Source organism: Patella vulgata, chromosome 9, assembly GCF_932274485.2.
Source record: "Patella vulgata chromosome 9, xgPatVulg1.2, whole genome shotgun sequence".
Classification (NCBI taxonomy): Eukaryota; Metazoa; Mollusca; class Gastropoda; family Patellidae; genus Patella; species Patella vulgata.
In genome coordinates, this window is record NC_065887.2 from 20,140,768 (window position 1) to 20,158,842 (window position 18,075).

Consider the following 18,075-nt stretch of genomic DNA (forward strand, 5'->3'; position numbering starts at 1 on the left):
ATATAAACAGTTCGTTAAAAACCAGGTTATAAATTCAAAGATTATCGTCAACAAACTAGTGGCACAACTATAAAACCAATGGTGGAATGGTCCTAATAACCCGTTCGAAGATTGTGTTTGTAGAAATAGAATCTGAAATTAAGATTTATGTTTGTGTAAGTAGTACAAGTGCATATTGTAACATTGAACAATTGGTAGGTTTTTCTACATATAGTAGCTTAAATTCTAAAAATTATTGCGTGTAACAGCTTATGTATTGCGATTTATATTTAATGCAAAATACATGTAAACCACAGATGGGATTTCGCCCGTATATTCCGGACATGTCCGATGCTATTTTCAGAACGTCATAAATTGTCCACCAGGAATATGCCCAATCGGACATCAAGACATGGTGAATAATATTCAAAATTCCAAAATTAATATAGTGTAAACCAATACAAGTTAAGAGTGGTGAATTGTCTAATGATGAGTTGGGGTGTTCAGAAGCAATTTGGTTAAGAGATATTCAAAATCAAATTCCTAACGATGATAAATTCAAGCATTCTTAATGTAAGAGAAGGTATACGCGTGCTATCTATTTAGATCTAATTCTTGATGACATTTCACAACGTTTATCAGAAAATTTCCACGGTTTATCGGTAATAATAATAATAACATTAAGTAATTTTATAATGTTGTGCGTTCAGCATGGTGGGCAGATTTTTAAAGCGAATGGTTCGCTCCTCGAAGTGATTTTTGAAGGAACCCCTAGGTAGTGCACGGTTAACCTATATGGAATTATTGACTTTACTAGTTAATATTGTCCATGCACTGGTTTGTGTCGGTGTCGCATAGGTCATACATTTTTAACACACACTTTCAGTTTAAGCGAAAGCCTCAACCGGAATGTGAAGATTGTCAAGTCTCTTTTATGCGATTGAGTGCTAGCAACATTAGATTAAAGTAGCTAGGTCTCTAACTCAATATCATCCAAAGTCTTCGACATTGAAAATACGGATTATTTGTCAATTTAAATCCATATTGATATTGTAAAATTACAGGGAAAAGTTGAGCTTCTGATATCCAATATTTAAGACAAAATAAACATTTTACCATTGGTACACGAATCGTGTACCATAATGGGTTTCGGCGTCATTTGTAGCAAGGGCCTCGAAGAACGAGGCTAGACATATTCCACAAGTCGTATCAAACGGTGACGCCATATTCTTATCTGGAGAGCAAGGGCAATAAATACTATCGATGTAGACTAATAACCAGACGCTAGAGATTGTCATTCGATTCAGACTTCTGGCGTACTTCGCTGAACATAACTGATTAGAAATTAGAGTAAAAACAGACACAATTGAATATAAGTCAGTTTATATACATTCATATTACATTAGTATATGCGTTGCGTCCCATTTGTGTCAATTTCTAGGTCCCAAATATTAGCGATTTAGCTCCTTTAAATCCTAACCGTTGTGACTCCTTACATCAATTGTTTGTCCAACCGGGTCTGTATTGTAACACATTTCTACATAAAATTGCAATTGTATATTTGTGATTTTTCGTTTCTAGTATATACATACATAAATATTGTGATATTTGTTTTTAATTGATATTTTCTGTAATATTTGTTCTTTTTGTGATTATTTTATAGTTTGTCTCATGTAAAAAAACGCCATTTTATAGAAGTAAAGAGATCAGTTACATCTCTAGCTAGGTGTGAAAATTGGCCATTTTCATTCAGTTTATTCTTATTGGCTCTCCCTAGCTAGTGTGTTGTAGACTATTGGGGGGGGGGGGGGAGGGGCTAATTGGTTAGCGTGCGCTTTGTATCATAAGGTCTGTCATTGAGTCAGCTGGCGTGGTTTCGACTCCCCGGTTGTCCGTGACAAGGAGGTAGGGTCGCCTGTCCAACTTCGTGGGTTTTCTCCGGGTCCTCTGGTTTCCTTCCACTGCTAAAGACCCCTACGCGCATGCGAATTATTGAAATAAAATTTAACGATATGTTAGTCCCGAAATGACCTAGTTTGTGTCGAATGGACGTTAAACTCTCTCTCTCTCTCTCTCTCTCTCTCTCTCTCATGCTGATCGTTTCAGCACCTTCTTGTCAGATGTCTAGTCCAAGGGTGTCAAATAATTTTGGAGTGAAATAGTGAAATAGACAACAAGTATTTCAGCTTCAGGTACATCCACGTGTCTGTCGGATTTAAGCATTCTTATTTTTGACGACCTCGATATCAAATATTTCTTGTAATAATGGCTGAACACTGGAAAGGTTTCAACAATTTGGTACAGGTCTGGATTTAACAGAGAAGTTTTGGCAGCACGAATTTATCTTTCGGATGATTATGTTTCTATTTGAGACCTAAAGCATCAATCAAACCATTTTGAATTTGTTCGGCTTGGTCGACATTGTATAATCCTGGACATTCCAGGTACAAAGTAAGGATTAAATATAAAATTATAAACTGGAAACAAACGGATCTTCACATCATGTGATTAAGAAATCGTCCCCACAGAAGGAATTTGTTAGGTCCCCACAGAAGGAATTTGTTAAGGCCATACAAAAGGAATTTGTTGTATTGTCTTCTATATGAGGTTTTCCCAAATGCAGCATTTTTTTAAAAGTAGACTTGAAGCTAACATATATCGGATTTGCTGTAGAATTTAAAACAAATTAAAAGCATTAAACGAGTAAAAACTGACAATTTAGCAGAAGCAGTTATTGATAATTACGGAAGCCTATAAGGGTCAATCCAATAAAAAAGAAATTCTGATTATCTTGTAGCCTAAGATAGCTTATCTTGTAATTACAAAATAGCCTATCTTGTAACTACAGGATAGCTATCTTGTTGTTACAAGATCCGGAGAAGCCAATGAATAACTTATTTTAAGGTCGCCATACACTGATTTATCGAATAGCCAGGCCGACGCCATATTGTATTTTATGTTACATTCATGTCATGGTTCCATAAATGTCATACGTTATTTTCATGCCTCCATAAAAGACAGGCAATAAAGCAGATTTAGCTCTTGCATAAGGAGCTACATGTATGTCTCTAACTCAATATTTTCCATAATATTTGAAATTAAGAACACGAATTAGAATTCAATACTGATCAATTTCTATCAATATTGGTGTCGAAACTATAGAATATTTAAGACACAATTAACATTTTATAATCAGTACACGATGAGTGCTACCCTACGGTTCGGGGTGCCATTTTGTAATGAACAAATAAAAACATATCCTACAACACAATGTGGAAGTAATTAGTAAAGGCTGATTCACAAACGACAAAATAACATTTTAAAAAACGTGTAGAATGCACTAAGCAGAGGTAAACACTGCCGTTTATTTAGAACTGTTCGCGAAATTGATTATAAATTACAATATCCAAAAAATAGAGCCATGCACCCTTTAATAAGAACCCACTGACGTATATTTAGGTAAAATGTTATCACATTTTTAGCCGTTTTGTTTTCGTTCGTTTTAACTTCACAGAGTCATATAAGTTTTGGTCGTTTTGGATTAGTGCCGTTTCGTCTATATGCCTTTAAACAGGCCGTTGCCATCTTTACGTTTCGCTGAACCTCTTCCATGCTCCTTTATTTAATTCGATTTAATCCAAGCCTGCAAATTATCTATCGTTGCGATCTTGATTTTGATTTCTTTAATAATCTATTGGTGTACATTCAGGCTTGGATTAACAAAATAAATTTTCGGAAACATGTAAATGGCATTCCGAGGCTTTAAAGATAAATTGTCCCGAGAGTATTTGTCGGGTGGTTATTTCGAATATAAAAAAAGTATGGCAAATTTGGTATATACTCGAGGGGATATTCAGAAACAATACAAAACTGCGGAAATGCATTTTTTTTATAAACATATTTTATTCACTATAAATGAATGGGAAATTGGGGAACAGGCAAAATGCCCATGTCAGACCCCTATCCCTATTTACAATACAAATTATATACTAATAATGAAAAGCAGTATATACAATATATACAACCCTTACTTAGTTGAATACACCTAAAGTATTATAGTATGTAATAATAATAATAATATTAATAATAATAACAACAACAATAATAGTTTAAAATCGTTTAGTTAAATTGAAGTATGATTGAACTGTTGTAAAGATAAGGTTATTGATTTCGTTTGTGGAGTCATGCAAGCCATAGAGTAGAGTTTTGCTGTTCTTATACTCATCAGGTAATGTAGAAATGGTTTTTCGTCGAAAAGTATTGAAGTTTAGACAGTGTAAAAGATAGTGTTCGCTATCCTCGAAAAGGTGACCACAATTGCAAGCTGGATTTTCAGAGATGTGTCTAAAAAACAGATGACCATTTAAGTCACTGCATGAAAGTCGTAGTTTGCTGTGGATAATTTCAGTTTTCCTAGAGCCAATGTAGAAATGTTTTGGGGGGTTAGAGTCATGTTCGGAGAGCTTCTGTTTAAAAGAAGAGAGACTTGTTGCACATTTTGTTGACTGGTCTAACCGGTTCCATTCCTTTATTGCGGATGGTACAAATGAGTTGGAAAATATTTTCGTTCTACACCGATATTCAGTGAAATCATTTATATTTCTACAATTGTACGAAGATTTTCTAGGGAGTGGAAATAGTGTAGAAAGATAATTTGGTGTAGTATTATTGAAGATTTTATAAACAAGAATAAGTTTGTGTCTTCGTCGACGTTCTTTTAGAGGAACGAAACCGGTCTCTTTGTAAAGAGAATCGTGGCTCGTACCTTTAACCGCTCCGCAGATTGTGCGTAGTGCGTCCAGTTGCAAGTGCTCAAGTTGATTTGTTAGTAGTTCCGAACACCCATCCCAAACGATATCCGCGTAATCGAAGTGAGGCAGAATGTAAGCGTTATAGATAGTCAGTAAGGATCTGCGTTTCAAGCGATATTTTAGAGACCTCAAACGGTTTACTAGTTTTGATACTTTTTTGCATAAATTTCCTATGTGGACATCCCATTTGCCGTTATTTTGAAATGTAAGGCCTAAATGTTTATGGAAAGAAACTTCATTTATTTTTACAGAATTAAAAATTAGTGGTGGCTTAGTAATTTTCGTTTTAGTGCTGATCGTCAAAGTTTCAGTTTTAAGGGGATTAAAGGTAACCAGCCAGGTTTTAGCCCAGTTATTAATAGTTTCGAGATCAGTATTAAGAGTATTGGCGCTTGCAATCGGGTCATCGATTTTAAGGAAGAGCGAGGTATCATCGGCAAATAATCTGACATTTGATTTAATATTCTCAACAATATCGTTGATGTAAATAAGGAAAAGCAAAGGACCGAGGACCGAGCCTTGGGGGACACCAGCAGGGATTACTTTGGCTTCAGAGGCAACTCCATTTAGTACTTCTTTCTGTTGTCTATTTGAAAGATAATTGCCAAACCAATCTAGCAAGTCTCCCCTGATTCCAACGCCACCTAGCTTCCAACATAGTCCAGCGTGCCAGACACGGTCAAAGGCCTTGCTGATGTCACAGAAGGCAATTCTGGTGTGTGAATGGTTATCAATGGCTTGACAAAACATATGTGTTAATTCTATTAGTTGGTATATAGTACTGTCACCTTGAAGAAATCCGCTCTGAAACGTTGTTAGTATTTGACAATCCCGCAAGAAGTTAAAGACATGCTTACAGATTACTTTTTCGAATACTTTAATTATAATGCTTAACAATGAGACGGGTCTGTAGTTTCCACATTCATTAGGAGATCCTTTCTTAAATATGGCCGTGACGTTGGCAAATTTCCAAATTTGGGGAACCTTTTTTGTTTCTAGAGAGAGTTTGAATAAAGTACAAAGTGGAGAGGAAATTTCAGTGGAAATGGATTTAAGTAATTTGGCACTGATGTCATCGGGACCAGATGCGTTTGAATATATCAAAAGCATCTGGTCCCGATCTGCGTTAGTGAGTTCGGATTTTGTCTAATAGGGGGAAAAGCGGTGTTAGTGACGTTTAATTCGGATTGTTCAATGAAGAAATTATTGAGTGCATTGGCTTTTTCTTCTGGTGCAAAGAGGGTGTCATTGTTCACAACTAAAGGTGGCATATCTGTCTTGGTTGTCCCTTGGCCTTTCACAAATGAAATAATAATTTTCTAAAAGGTGTTATTTCCAAACGTTTCCGAATCATTAATTTTGTTATCAAGTTTTTCATAGTATTTGATTTTTGCAGTTCGAATAAGATTAATATATTGGTTGCGGATAGATCTGAAATGTCGCCAATGGATGTCGTGGTTTGATTTCGTTGCTTTTTTGTGTATTCGATTTTTCTTTTTGCGTAATTTCCTAATTTCTACTGTCATCCATGGTTTATCGTTGGGCCGAATAGTTACAATTCGATTAGGTATGTTGACCTTAGCAATTGATATTAACTCACTTGTGAAGTCTATAGAAGCACGGTCAATGTCTTTTCTCTCTATCAGATCGTACCAATCTTTTCCTATGGTATCCCGTTTTAGTTTGTCGATGTCAATGTTATTGTAGTCCCATACCGTTCTTTTAAAACATTGTGCCTTTGAAATTTTGAAAGATAAGTCGCATGATACAGGACAATGATCACTGCAGAAATTATCAGATACGTCGCAATTTTTAGTAAATTCTGGAAAATTGGTCAAGATCAAGTCAATTAAAGAATTGTTGCCGTTTTCTTGGTATCTTGTAGGTGTTGTCACTAATTGTTCGAAGTCGAGTAAATTTATTGCGTCATGTATTATCGAGTGTGTATTCCGTAACATGTCAATATTAAAATCTCCTACTATTAAACATTTAGAAACATCGTCATTGTTAGCCAAGAGAAATGAGTCAAAGATTTGATTGTCAGTTTTCCTATCGGAATTTGGAGGTCTGTAGTAAGAGCCAACTAAGAATTTTTTATTAAAAGTATTCAATTCAAGCCAAAGTGATTCGATAGAGTTGTTCTCAAGATCAGTACGTTTGAGCGATATGGTATTACGTACATAAACAACGACCCCTCCCCCGCTGCGGTTAACCCTATCTTTGCGTAATGGTGGATAGTAACTTGGAATTAAAAGGGTGTCATTTGGTATGTTTTCGTCAAGCCATGATTCAGTTATAGATATAATATCAAAGGAAGATAATTCTGCGGCAATTAGGTCAACTTTTTTTCTTAGGCTACGGACATTGATGTGGACAACGGACAAGAGACTGGAAGTGGAGGACTGATTAAAGGAACGACAGCCGTAAGAGACGGACGACGTAGCTAATGGACCTGGATTGGGTTCTACATTACCTGATAATAGAATTACCCTGATTTTAAAAAATATATGACAGGTTAATAAGAGGTTGAAGAATATGAGTGTTGATGTATTATTTTGTAAAAGTAGGTACACAGTTCGGGTAGGATAAGAGTTTAAATGATCGAGAGTTCTTAATACTATTATGTAGAGGTATATACAACAAAGTAGGGGAAAATTATAAGTTGTCACGCTTCGAGTATGCGATCGAAATATATCGGGGCTCAGAGACTTTTGACAATATTAAAGTTATAATTAAAGTAGGGGAAAATCATCAGTTGTCACGCTTCGAGTATGCGATCGAAATATATCAGAGCTAAGAGACTTTGGACAATATTAAAGTTATACTTGAAAATGTTCAGGCCACAGTTTTGTGTAAATTTTGCTATCACGTAATTCAATATTAATCAAAACATAAAGTTATTGTCTGAATATAGTAAATAACGGAAGGTACCCTCATAGTACATATATGTACGTATACCTTTAGGTATAAATTAGTGATGTCCATACAGTAAATACGTTATCTACAGTAATATAGGTATCCGGTATTTCAATATAGCTCATACAGTAGATATATTAGCTATAAAAATTCATGTCAAATGTTTCAATATAGTCCATACTGTAAAAACATTAGCTATTATAATATGGAATCAAATGTTCCAAGGTTGCTCAAAGAGTAGATACATATATACAGTAACATTGATATTCAATGTTGTTCACAGTAGATACATTATCTATAACATGGATATTGAATATCTCAATGTTTAACACACAGTGCATTCATTATCTACAGTAATATGGATATCAAGTAAATCAATGTTGAAAATACATTAAATACATAGAACAAACTTTACATACATTTTCTATAGTAATATAGATATTAAATATTGGATATTAAATAACGTTGAACACACATTGCATACATTATCTATAACATATGGACATCAAATATTTCAAGGCTGTTTAGTCAGTAAATAGTAATATGGATATCATGAATATATGGATTTTCAATAGTAACAGTAACAGTAGATTTGCTATCAATAATAATATGGATATTGGATAGTTCAATATCAAACAGTTACGATGTTCTCTGAAGAAATTTCCCTTTTTACCAAAAGTTAGGTATGAATAGCGATGTAATCGAATGTAGACAATATCTATGGATAATATAATTAAAATTTACCTATAATATCACATATTTCAAAGTTTGTCAAATAATACAGACTCTGACTTGGGTTGTAGTTAATATACATATTATATAATATTTCAGTCCTGTTCAGAGTAAATCAAGGCACAACATATTGTAGCTAAATAAACCCTTAGTAATATTTCATTGTTCACCAACAGTAGATACATTACATAGAGTGTTATGGATATCAAAATAGTTCAATTTTATTTATATAATAAATACATTATCTATAGTAATATGGATATCAGAATATTGCAATGTTCTTCAAACAGTAGATACGTTATCTATAACATGGATATTGAATATTTCAATGTTGAACACACAGTGCATACATTTTCTACAGTAATATAGGTATTAAATATTTCAATGTTAAACATGTAGCTATCAAATGTTGTAAAAAAAAAAATAAAAAAGAGGTTTAACGTCCACTCGACACAAACTTTAGCATTGCTGTTTTTATTAGAGGTAACCAGTGTATGTTAATAACAGGTCAATTGCCTACACATGAACATAAACAGTTCAAATTGGCGGCTTATCTGACGGCCCCATTTCACTCGCAAAGAGATACACCGTCAAAAGTGAAAATGGACGTTTTTGATTTTTGTCTTAATAATGAGTCCTAATCAACCGTCCAATCACGATTTTGGGCAATCTGACACACTCCTCTTGCAGTGCGACGTCTCCTGGTCAAATTAAACGTAACACACTAAAGCAAAGATACGCTAAACAGTAAATTTTAGGAAAGCAAACATGGATGGATAGATGAACCAGCACGCAGCAGTTTTCATCAACCTTTCCTTGAAGTGTCAAATTTGACAATGAACCCCTCGCACGTGTATGGCGCTATTGCTTGTCGCATGTGCAGCTCAGTGGTTCTGTTGCGGCGATAAGTTTTTCATCTGTGAACATACTCTCAAAGCATGTCAAGTGTCCATGACTATTTATCATATCACAACCTGTATAGGTATTTGCATTTCAATATCCCCTACTTTTTTTGAAGAGTATATATGGAAATTATACACACCCAAACTTATTGGCAAAATACTGGATTACCCGAAAAACACCAATGGGGCAAAATGTCAGGCTATCACTGTCAACCCGACTGATGTCTGCCTAGCTTGATGGGGGGGGGGGGGGCTGTTGTTATTTCTTGATCAAATGGTCAGGCGGTTTTGGAAACATTGAGGGGTGTCAACGCACAAAGGATTCTGGAATTAAACGGCGGAAAAAGTAGTTGACAGAAAATAATTAAGAAGTTACTTATGTCTCAATATATACGATAAATGGACAGTAAGTAACGAAAAATACATTCTGAAAAATGGACCCTCCCTCAATTAAATGAGATAACTGACATGGCGTCTGACAACAGTTTATTTGTAGCTTGCGATATTTCCCGACGAATACAAAGTTTTGAGAGGGATTTTGAAGCAATTTTTTGATATATTAATTAGTTTGAATATGTTTTTAGTCCAATGTAACATTAAATATTGACGATTACATCAACATTAATATGTACTACATCTCTTGAAAATTAATGTTATTTTGTAAGATAATTTTAGATATTAGTTAGATATTGTTATGCATCACAATATGAAATGTTTGCTGTAACGTCCATAGTCACGCTTGTACATGTAGTTGAGAATAAAACTATTATTATTATTATTATTATTATTATTATTATCATCATCAAATCAAACAGTTTGTACGCGGGGAAATAACTTTGAGGAGAACATGACATCAATGAATCATTAATAAATGATATCAATGAGGGTATGAAGTTGGTGGGACTATTAATGAGAGTATGGACGAAATAACTAATAATATTAATGGGAGCATGACCTGAATGTGCCGATCCCGTAACATAAAAAAGTACTTCGTTACCTGGCTATCCAATAAATCAGTGTAGGGCGAACTTGAAATAAACTAGTTAGAACACTTTTTTTTATTTGATTGGCCCTAATGGGCTTCTCCGTATCTTGTTACAAGAAAACTATCTTGTTATTACAAGATAGCTATCTTGTAATTACAAGATAGGCTATATTAGACCATCTTGTAATTACAGGATAGTTATATAGAATGGTTATAGATAGCTATCTTGTAAATACAAGATAATCAGAATTTTTTTTTCATTTGATTGACCCTAATGGTCTTCCGTAGATACGCACCTATAATTGTAAACAAAACAATTGATGACCTTTTATTGGCTGTGTTTATTGGATAATTATTTTGTAACCCATCGTAACCATTTTCATCACTGGTTTATATCGGTTTGAATTAGTCAAAATCATATATTTTTATAACAGAACAATTAGACTGACCTCAAAGTCGCTATGACGTCTTTTACCTTGTTTATAACAAGTTTTTGGCACTATGATGTCCGTCACGGTGTTTAAAGAAGGTTTTTGCAATGACGTCTTTCACAGTTTTTAAGCTGAATCTGTGTACAAAGATAGGCGAGAGACGACTGAGTCGAAAACCATGATACAAAATTAATATAGTCATTATTTATGAACATATGAAGCTGACAAAAAAAAAAAAACATTTTTCAAAAGAAATCAGGTCAGGTTGAAAATTTTAAAAAGAGCAGATGATAATTTTGGTCTGAAATAAAATATAACCATATGTTAGTCCCGAAATAACCTAGTTTGTGTCGAGTGGACGTTAAACTCTCTCTCTCTACCCCCCCCCCCCTCTCTCTCTCTCTCCCCCCTCTTCAATGCTGATCTTTTTAGCACCTTCTTGTCAGATGTCTAGTATAAGGATTCAAATAATTTTGGAGTGAAATGGACAACAAGTATTTCAGCTTCAGGTACATCCACATGTCTGTCGGATTTAAGCATTCTTATTTTTGACGACCTCGATATCAAATATTTCTTGTAATAATGGCTGAACACTGGAAAAGTTGTAACTATGATCGAACAGATGGTTTTGAAGATTCTTTGAAAATTCGTCAACAATTTGGTACAGGTCTGGATTTAACAGAGAAGTTTAGGCAGCATGAGTTTATCTTTGCGATGGTTATGTTTCAATTTAAGACCTAAAGCATCAATCAAACCATTTTGAATTTGTTCGGCTTGGTGGACATATTGTAATCCTGGACATTCCAGGTACAAAAAAACGATCAAATATAAAATTATAAACTGGAAACAAAACGGACCTCCACATCATGTGATTAAGAAATCGTCCCCACAGAAGGAATTTGTTACGTCCCAACAGAAGGAATTTGTTAAGGCCACACAAAAAGAATTTGTTGTATTGTCTTCGACATGAGGTTTTCCAAAATGCATCATTTTTTTTAAAAAGTAGACCTGAAGCTAACACATATCGCATTCGCTGTAGAATCTAAAATAAATTAAAAGCGTAAAACGAGTAAAAACTGACAATTTAGCAGAGGCGGTTATTGATACGCACCTATAATTGTAACCAAATTAATTTATGACTTTTTAACATTTTGGCTGTGTTTATTGGTAATTGTTTTGTAACCTATCGTAACCAACACTAATTGAGAAAGGAAGGTATTTTTTGTATAATGTAGTTCAAATTTATATCACTGGTTTAAATTAGTTTGAATTAATTAGCCAAAATCATATATTTTAATAACAAAACAAATTAGACTGGCCTCTTAAGGTCGCTATGACGTCTTTCACAGTTTTTATGAAAGGTTTTTGGCACTATGATATCCTTCACGGTGTTTAAAGAAGGTTTTTGCAATGACGTCTTTCACAGTTTTTATGAAAGGGTTTTGGCACTATGATGTCCTTCAGGGTGTTTAAAGAAAGTTTTTACAATGACGTCTTTTACAGTGTTTAAGCTGAATCTGCGTACAAAGATGGGTAAGAGACGACTAAGTCGAAAACCATGACACAAAATTAATATAGTCATTATCTATGAACATATGAAGCTGACAAAAAAAAAGAACATTTTTCTAAAGAAATTAGGTCCGGTTCACATTTTTTAAATGAGCAGATGATAATTGTGGTCTGTAGAGTGTTCGGCATATGAAAATGTTACTCTGTTGTAACAGATATCCTAATTTATGGTTTAATTTTATTTCAATAATTCGCTTGCGCGTAGGGTGGATGATTAGCACGTGCGCGCTGTATAATAAGGTCTGTCATTGAGTCAACTGGCGTGGTTTCGATTCTCCGGTTGTACGTGACAAGGAGTGGGGTCGCCAGTCCAACCTCATGGGTTTTTTCCGGGTCCTCTGGTTTCCTTTCACAGCTACAGACCCCCCCCCCCACCCACCACGCGCATGCGAATTATTGAAATAAAATATAACCATATGTTAGTGACGAAATGACCTAGTTTGTATCGAATGGACGTTAAACTCTCTCTCTCTCTCTCTCTCTCTCTCTCTCCCATGCTGATCTTTTTAGCACCTTCTTGTCAGGTGTCTAGTCTAAGGATGTACAGGTACATCCACATGTCTGTCGGATAATAATGGCTGAACACTGGAAAAGTGTCAACAATTTGGTACAGGTCTGGATTTAACAGATATGTTTTGGAAGCACGAATTTATCTTTCGGATGATTATGTTTCAATTTGAGGCCTAAAGCATCAATCAAACCATTTTGAGTTTGTTCAGCTTGGTGGACATTTTGTAATCCTGGACATTCCAGGTACAAAAAAGGATCAAATATAAAATTATAAACTGGAAACAAAATGGATTTTCAAATTATGTGATTTGGGAATCGTCCTCACAGAAGGAATTTGTTAAGCTTCTTAGAAAATGTGTATTTTTTCACCTGGGAATAACTGTACAATGAACACAAGAGAAATGACAAAAAGGTTGAGTCAGTCTACTAAAAAACAATGCGTTCTATTTTGCATGCAATTTAGAATAATACTATTCTATTGTAACAGATCACAATATATTGTTTAATTAGGTGTAACCCATCACAATATATTGCTTAATGTGATGTAAGGTATCACAATATGTTGTTTAATTAGGTGTAACATATCATAATATATTGTTTAATTAGGTGTAACACAACAATATACAATCATTAGGTTTCAACATATCACAACATAGTGTTTAATTAGGTGTAACATATCACAATATATTGCTTTATGGGGTGTTACAATATATTGTTTAATGAAGTGTAACATATCACAATATTTGGTTTAATTAGGTTGGACATATCACAACAGAATCAATTCAACTGAACGGGCGTATTCACACAGCGCTCTGCCCACCTAGGCGTAGCAAGCAAAGACAATCCAACATTACGACAAGCTAAGTACAAATTTACTACAACCTATAACATTTACTAATATTATAAGCGGGCGGCTTATTGTCTCAGTAATTTGACTTCGAAATCTCAATAAAAAACTCGAGTAATTCACAAGACTTTATTTGTATATTTAGAATCAATATGGCGGCCATGAATACAAAATGTTCAAGCTATGTTGAATGTCTTTTAAAATCACCACTTCTTAACTGTTTTAAAACGGTAGGCAGTTGTAAACATACTGATAAACTAATCACCAATAAATACACCGAAGTGGTCATCGTTAAGCCAAAAGACTATACAAAATATATAGCTATAAAAACTAAAACGATCGGCGACGAAATCAAAAGCAAATGGGGATAAAAGACACTCCCGAAATTAAAATTTTGAAAAATGGGAACGTGCGACTGGCGTTTGAAAATGCCATTGATGCAGAAATGTCATGCAAAATTGAACAACTAAACGGAGTAGATGTGGAAATAGCCCCACCCCTATCTCTATCCCAGGAGCAGGGTATTGTACATGCTATCCCATGTGAATACACAAACGAAGAATCTTAGACCACCTTCAAAATGAAATGGGGTTTAACGTCCTACTGTTCTGCTCCTATACTGGGCTAATGAAGACGGGCATACGCCATACAGTGTTCTATGAGGGAAATTTTGTCCGGGCAGCGGCACTATCGCCTACTCTTATATCGAATTCCAACTGCCAAGGGATCTTTTACGTGCATTCCAATGTTTACACGGGACCTCGGTTTTTCGTCTCATCCGAAGGACTAGGCAGCTGTCCTTGTCAGGCCCTCCGTCCTGCATCACTGACAAGGGGAAACCACGTCGGAAAATCGGGATGAACTTTCTCGGCCAATGCAGGGATCGAACACCCGACCTCCAGGCTAGCGAGCCAGCGCCTTACCCACCTAGCCACCGTGGCTCCCAGACGACCTTCAATCCAATTGGTATGAAGTAATAAGTGTATATAGGTATAGAATCCCAGAAGGCAAAAAATCAGGAACCGTACAAGTCACGTTTAAAGGCTCAATACCACTCTTGTTGTAACTGAATATGTCCCAAACTTTTTTCTGGTCAACAAATTGTACTATTTTACAATATTCCAATTAATTGAGGATACAAATTTCATCTTAACACACCTAATTTAAAGAATTGGACAAATTCAACTAATGATTTGAAAAGCCTGACGTAAAGCTTTTCAAATGTGACTTGGATTTAAAAATATTTTTGAACCCTCTGGACAAGTAAAATAGGATTTAATGGATAATTTACACAACAGGTAAGACACTAACACATCTAGTACTTAAAATAAGGCTATTTTTTATTTTCTGGAGCTGTCAAGCCAGCCAGAGTGTTATTGTCCCTTTAAAAGGGGTCAGGTCCCGGAAAAAGTAAAATTAGGTTATCAGATTATAACAGTATACCCGTATATTCCCCGTGTCAAAATATGTAGAAACTGTCAAAAGTTTGGACATAATGAGTCTCATTGTAGGGGAAAACTGCGTGCGAGAAATGTTCAGACTCGCACGCCAACAACACCTGCTCATCTGAAATATTATAATGTGCTAACTGACAAAGTCAACTGACAAAACTTGCACCAAATTTATTGAAATAGCAGAAATTCTTAAAATTCAATATTCTAAAAACATTTCATTTAAGGAAGCGAAATTATTTTTCACGTCATCCAGGAATACACGAGGAGGGAGCATTGAGAGACAAAATATATTTACTGATAAATTAAATCTAGATAAGGATAAACCAAAAGAAGCGCATAATTACTACACCCCAACTTTTAAAGTCAGAAACTCTTTTTATGAGTTTTGTGGCGCCAGGCAGGGTAAGCTTACTCTACCGGACACCTGTTACCACTGTTTGTCGTGTATTTTGTACACGAGGAGCAGTCCATTTGCTGATTACACTATTTTGCTTTAATACACTATTTTGCCTATAACGTTTTTTAGGACTTCGAATTCTGTCTTATGGTTTGGATTGTTCGTACTTGGTTTTATTTTATTGTATAAATAACTCAACGGACAAGGACTCTGTTATTAACGTTATTAAACAGAGTGCAAAAAGGTTTATTATTGACAACCATCTAGAAATAGATAGCACAATCCCTAATCAAGCGGTAAACAATACTCAGAAAGCTGAATCGGATATTCAGGTTTGTGAGGACATATTATTTGACAACTCAGATGATGATTATATCTCACATGCGGAAAAAAGAAGAAAGTATCTAACAATCGCTCAACCATAGACCCAGTCGAACGAAGGGAAAGCAAATCTCCCTTGAAAAGGAAAGTACCCAAACGAACAACGGTCGTGCCTGTTCATGCCGATGCGACAGCGAATAAAGGGCATGTACATAAAAATAAGAAGAATCCTAAGGCTAATGACAAAATACAGAAGAAATATACTAGCGACTATTCACACTGGCTCATTAATAAGAATTAAACCTCTCCGGTCAAATAATCCAATAACTTATATGGGTATATTCAATACGTTAACTATAATACAACTAAATACTAATGGTCTCAGACCACGGTAAGACAGAATTGAACCACCTGGTTAGCAAATCCAAAATTGATATAATATGCATACAGGAAACAAAATTAGGTCCAAAGCAGAAGGACCCAAAACTTAATGGGTACACACTTTCGCGGAAAGATCGTATTAATCTCACAAAAGGGGGTTCTGGGGGCGTTGCAATATTCGTGAGTGAACAACTCTCATATAAGTTTATTAGAATACACTCTGGTGAAGTAGAGGTAATCGGGTTAGAATTAGCTACAACCGACAAACACAATATAACCGTAGTTAACATTTATAATCCGTGTAAAATCATTGAGGAAGAAGCGTATCAAAAATATATGATCAAAAAAAAACTAAAGACATTATTATATGTGGAGATTTTAACAGTAAGCACTCCGCCTGGGGCTCCCCCCCCCCCCTCTTAATAATAATGCTGGAGATAAACTGAATAATTTCATTGAAAATTCTAATTTAGTTCTACTAAATAACGGTGATCCAACATATATCGGTTCTGGCAACAAAGTGGGTGCAACCCACCTTGATCTTACCCTAACATCTCCTAGTTTAGCTTTAAACTGTAAGTGTCAAGTCATAAATAATACGCTAGGTACTGATCATCTAATAGTCTTAACTGAAATAAACTCAAACGTAAACAAATAACCAGTCACGTGCAAACAAAGATGGAAACTTCAACACGCAAACTGGGTTCTTTTTCAACACTACTGTGAAGAAATCGACCCAAGCGCAGTTAGACACGATGATATAAATATATTTACCGAGAATATTTCGCGTGCGATCTTTAGTGTAGCAGAAGGTTCATTCCCCAGAACAACAGGTGGGAAAACTAAAGGCGCACCAAAATCTTGGTGGTCCCCAGAATGTCAAACAGCCGTAAATGCAAGGGAAAAATCACTTAAAAAAACTATTCCGCGTCTGGTCCTCAGAGAATAAATCTTTGTATACTAAGTGCGATGCAAACGCCAAACAGGTCATTTCAGAGGCAAAAGAAAAGCATTGGATGGCATTCTGTGATAGTACTAATGATAAAACTAAAATTTCAAATGTCTGGAAATATTACTACGCTTAATTATGAATCCCAATCAGCCATGACAAATAGCGAAAAGGCGGAGCTTTTAGCAAAAACATTCGCTGATGGCTGTAGCGATAAAAATCACAATGACAAATTCTTAAAACGAAAGTCGGATTTCATTGGAATAAAACAACGCGTAACTCTGCATATGAACTCAAAGAAATTAACTTACCCTTTACCCTAGAGGAAATGCATAAAGGTTTAAGTGGCAAAATTGACCCGGCGGTTGGCGAAGATCAAATAAAATATAGTATGTTAAGAAAACTCTCAGGGTCATTACGTAATTTACTGCTTGAATTATTCAATAAATCATGGTCAGAAGGAATAATTCCTATAAGCTGGAAAACAGCTACGATAACCCCGTTGATTAAACCATTAAAAGATAAAAATGAAACCGGTTCTTACAGGCCGATAAGTTTGATCTCTACGTTGTGTAAAACACTTGAGACATGGTAAATAATAGGCTAAAAAATTACTGTGAAAGTAATGGATTAATCAGTCCAAATCAAAGTGGATATAGACAACAGCGCTCCACTATTGATCATATTGTAAGGTTACAGCATGACATCATGACTTCACTATCTAAAAAGAACAATTATCTATGTGCAGTATTTGTCGACCTGACCAAGGCATTTGACTTAGTTTGGGTGGATGGCCTTCTCAAAAAAGTACATGGACTAGGGGTAACAGGACGAATGTTCCATTGGGTCGAGGATTTTCTAAGCGATAGGCAAATACAAGTTAATGTAGGT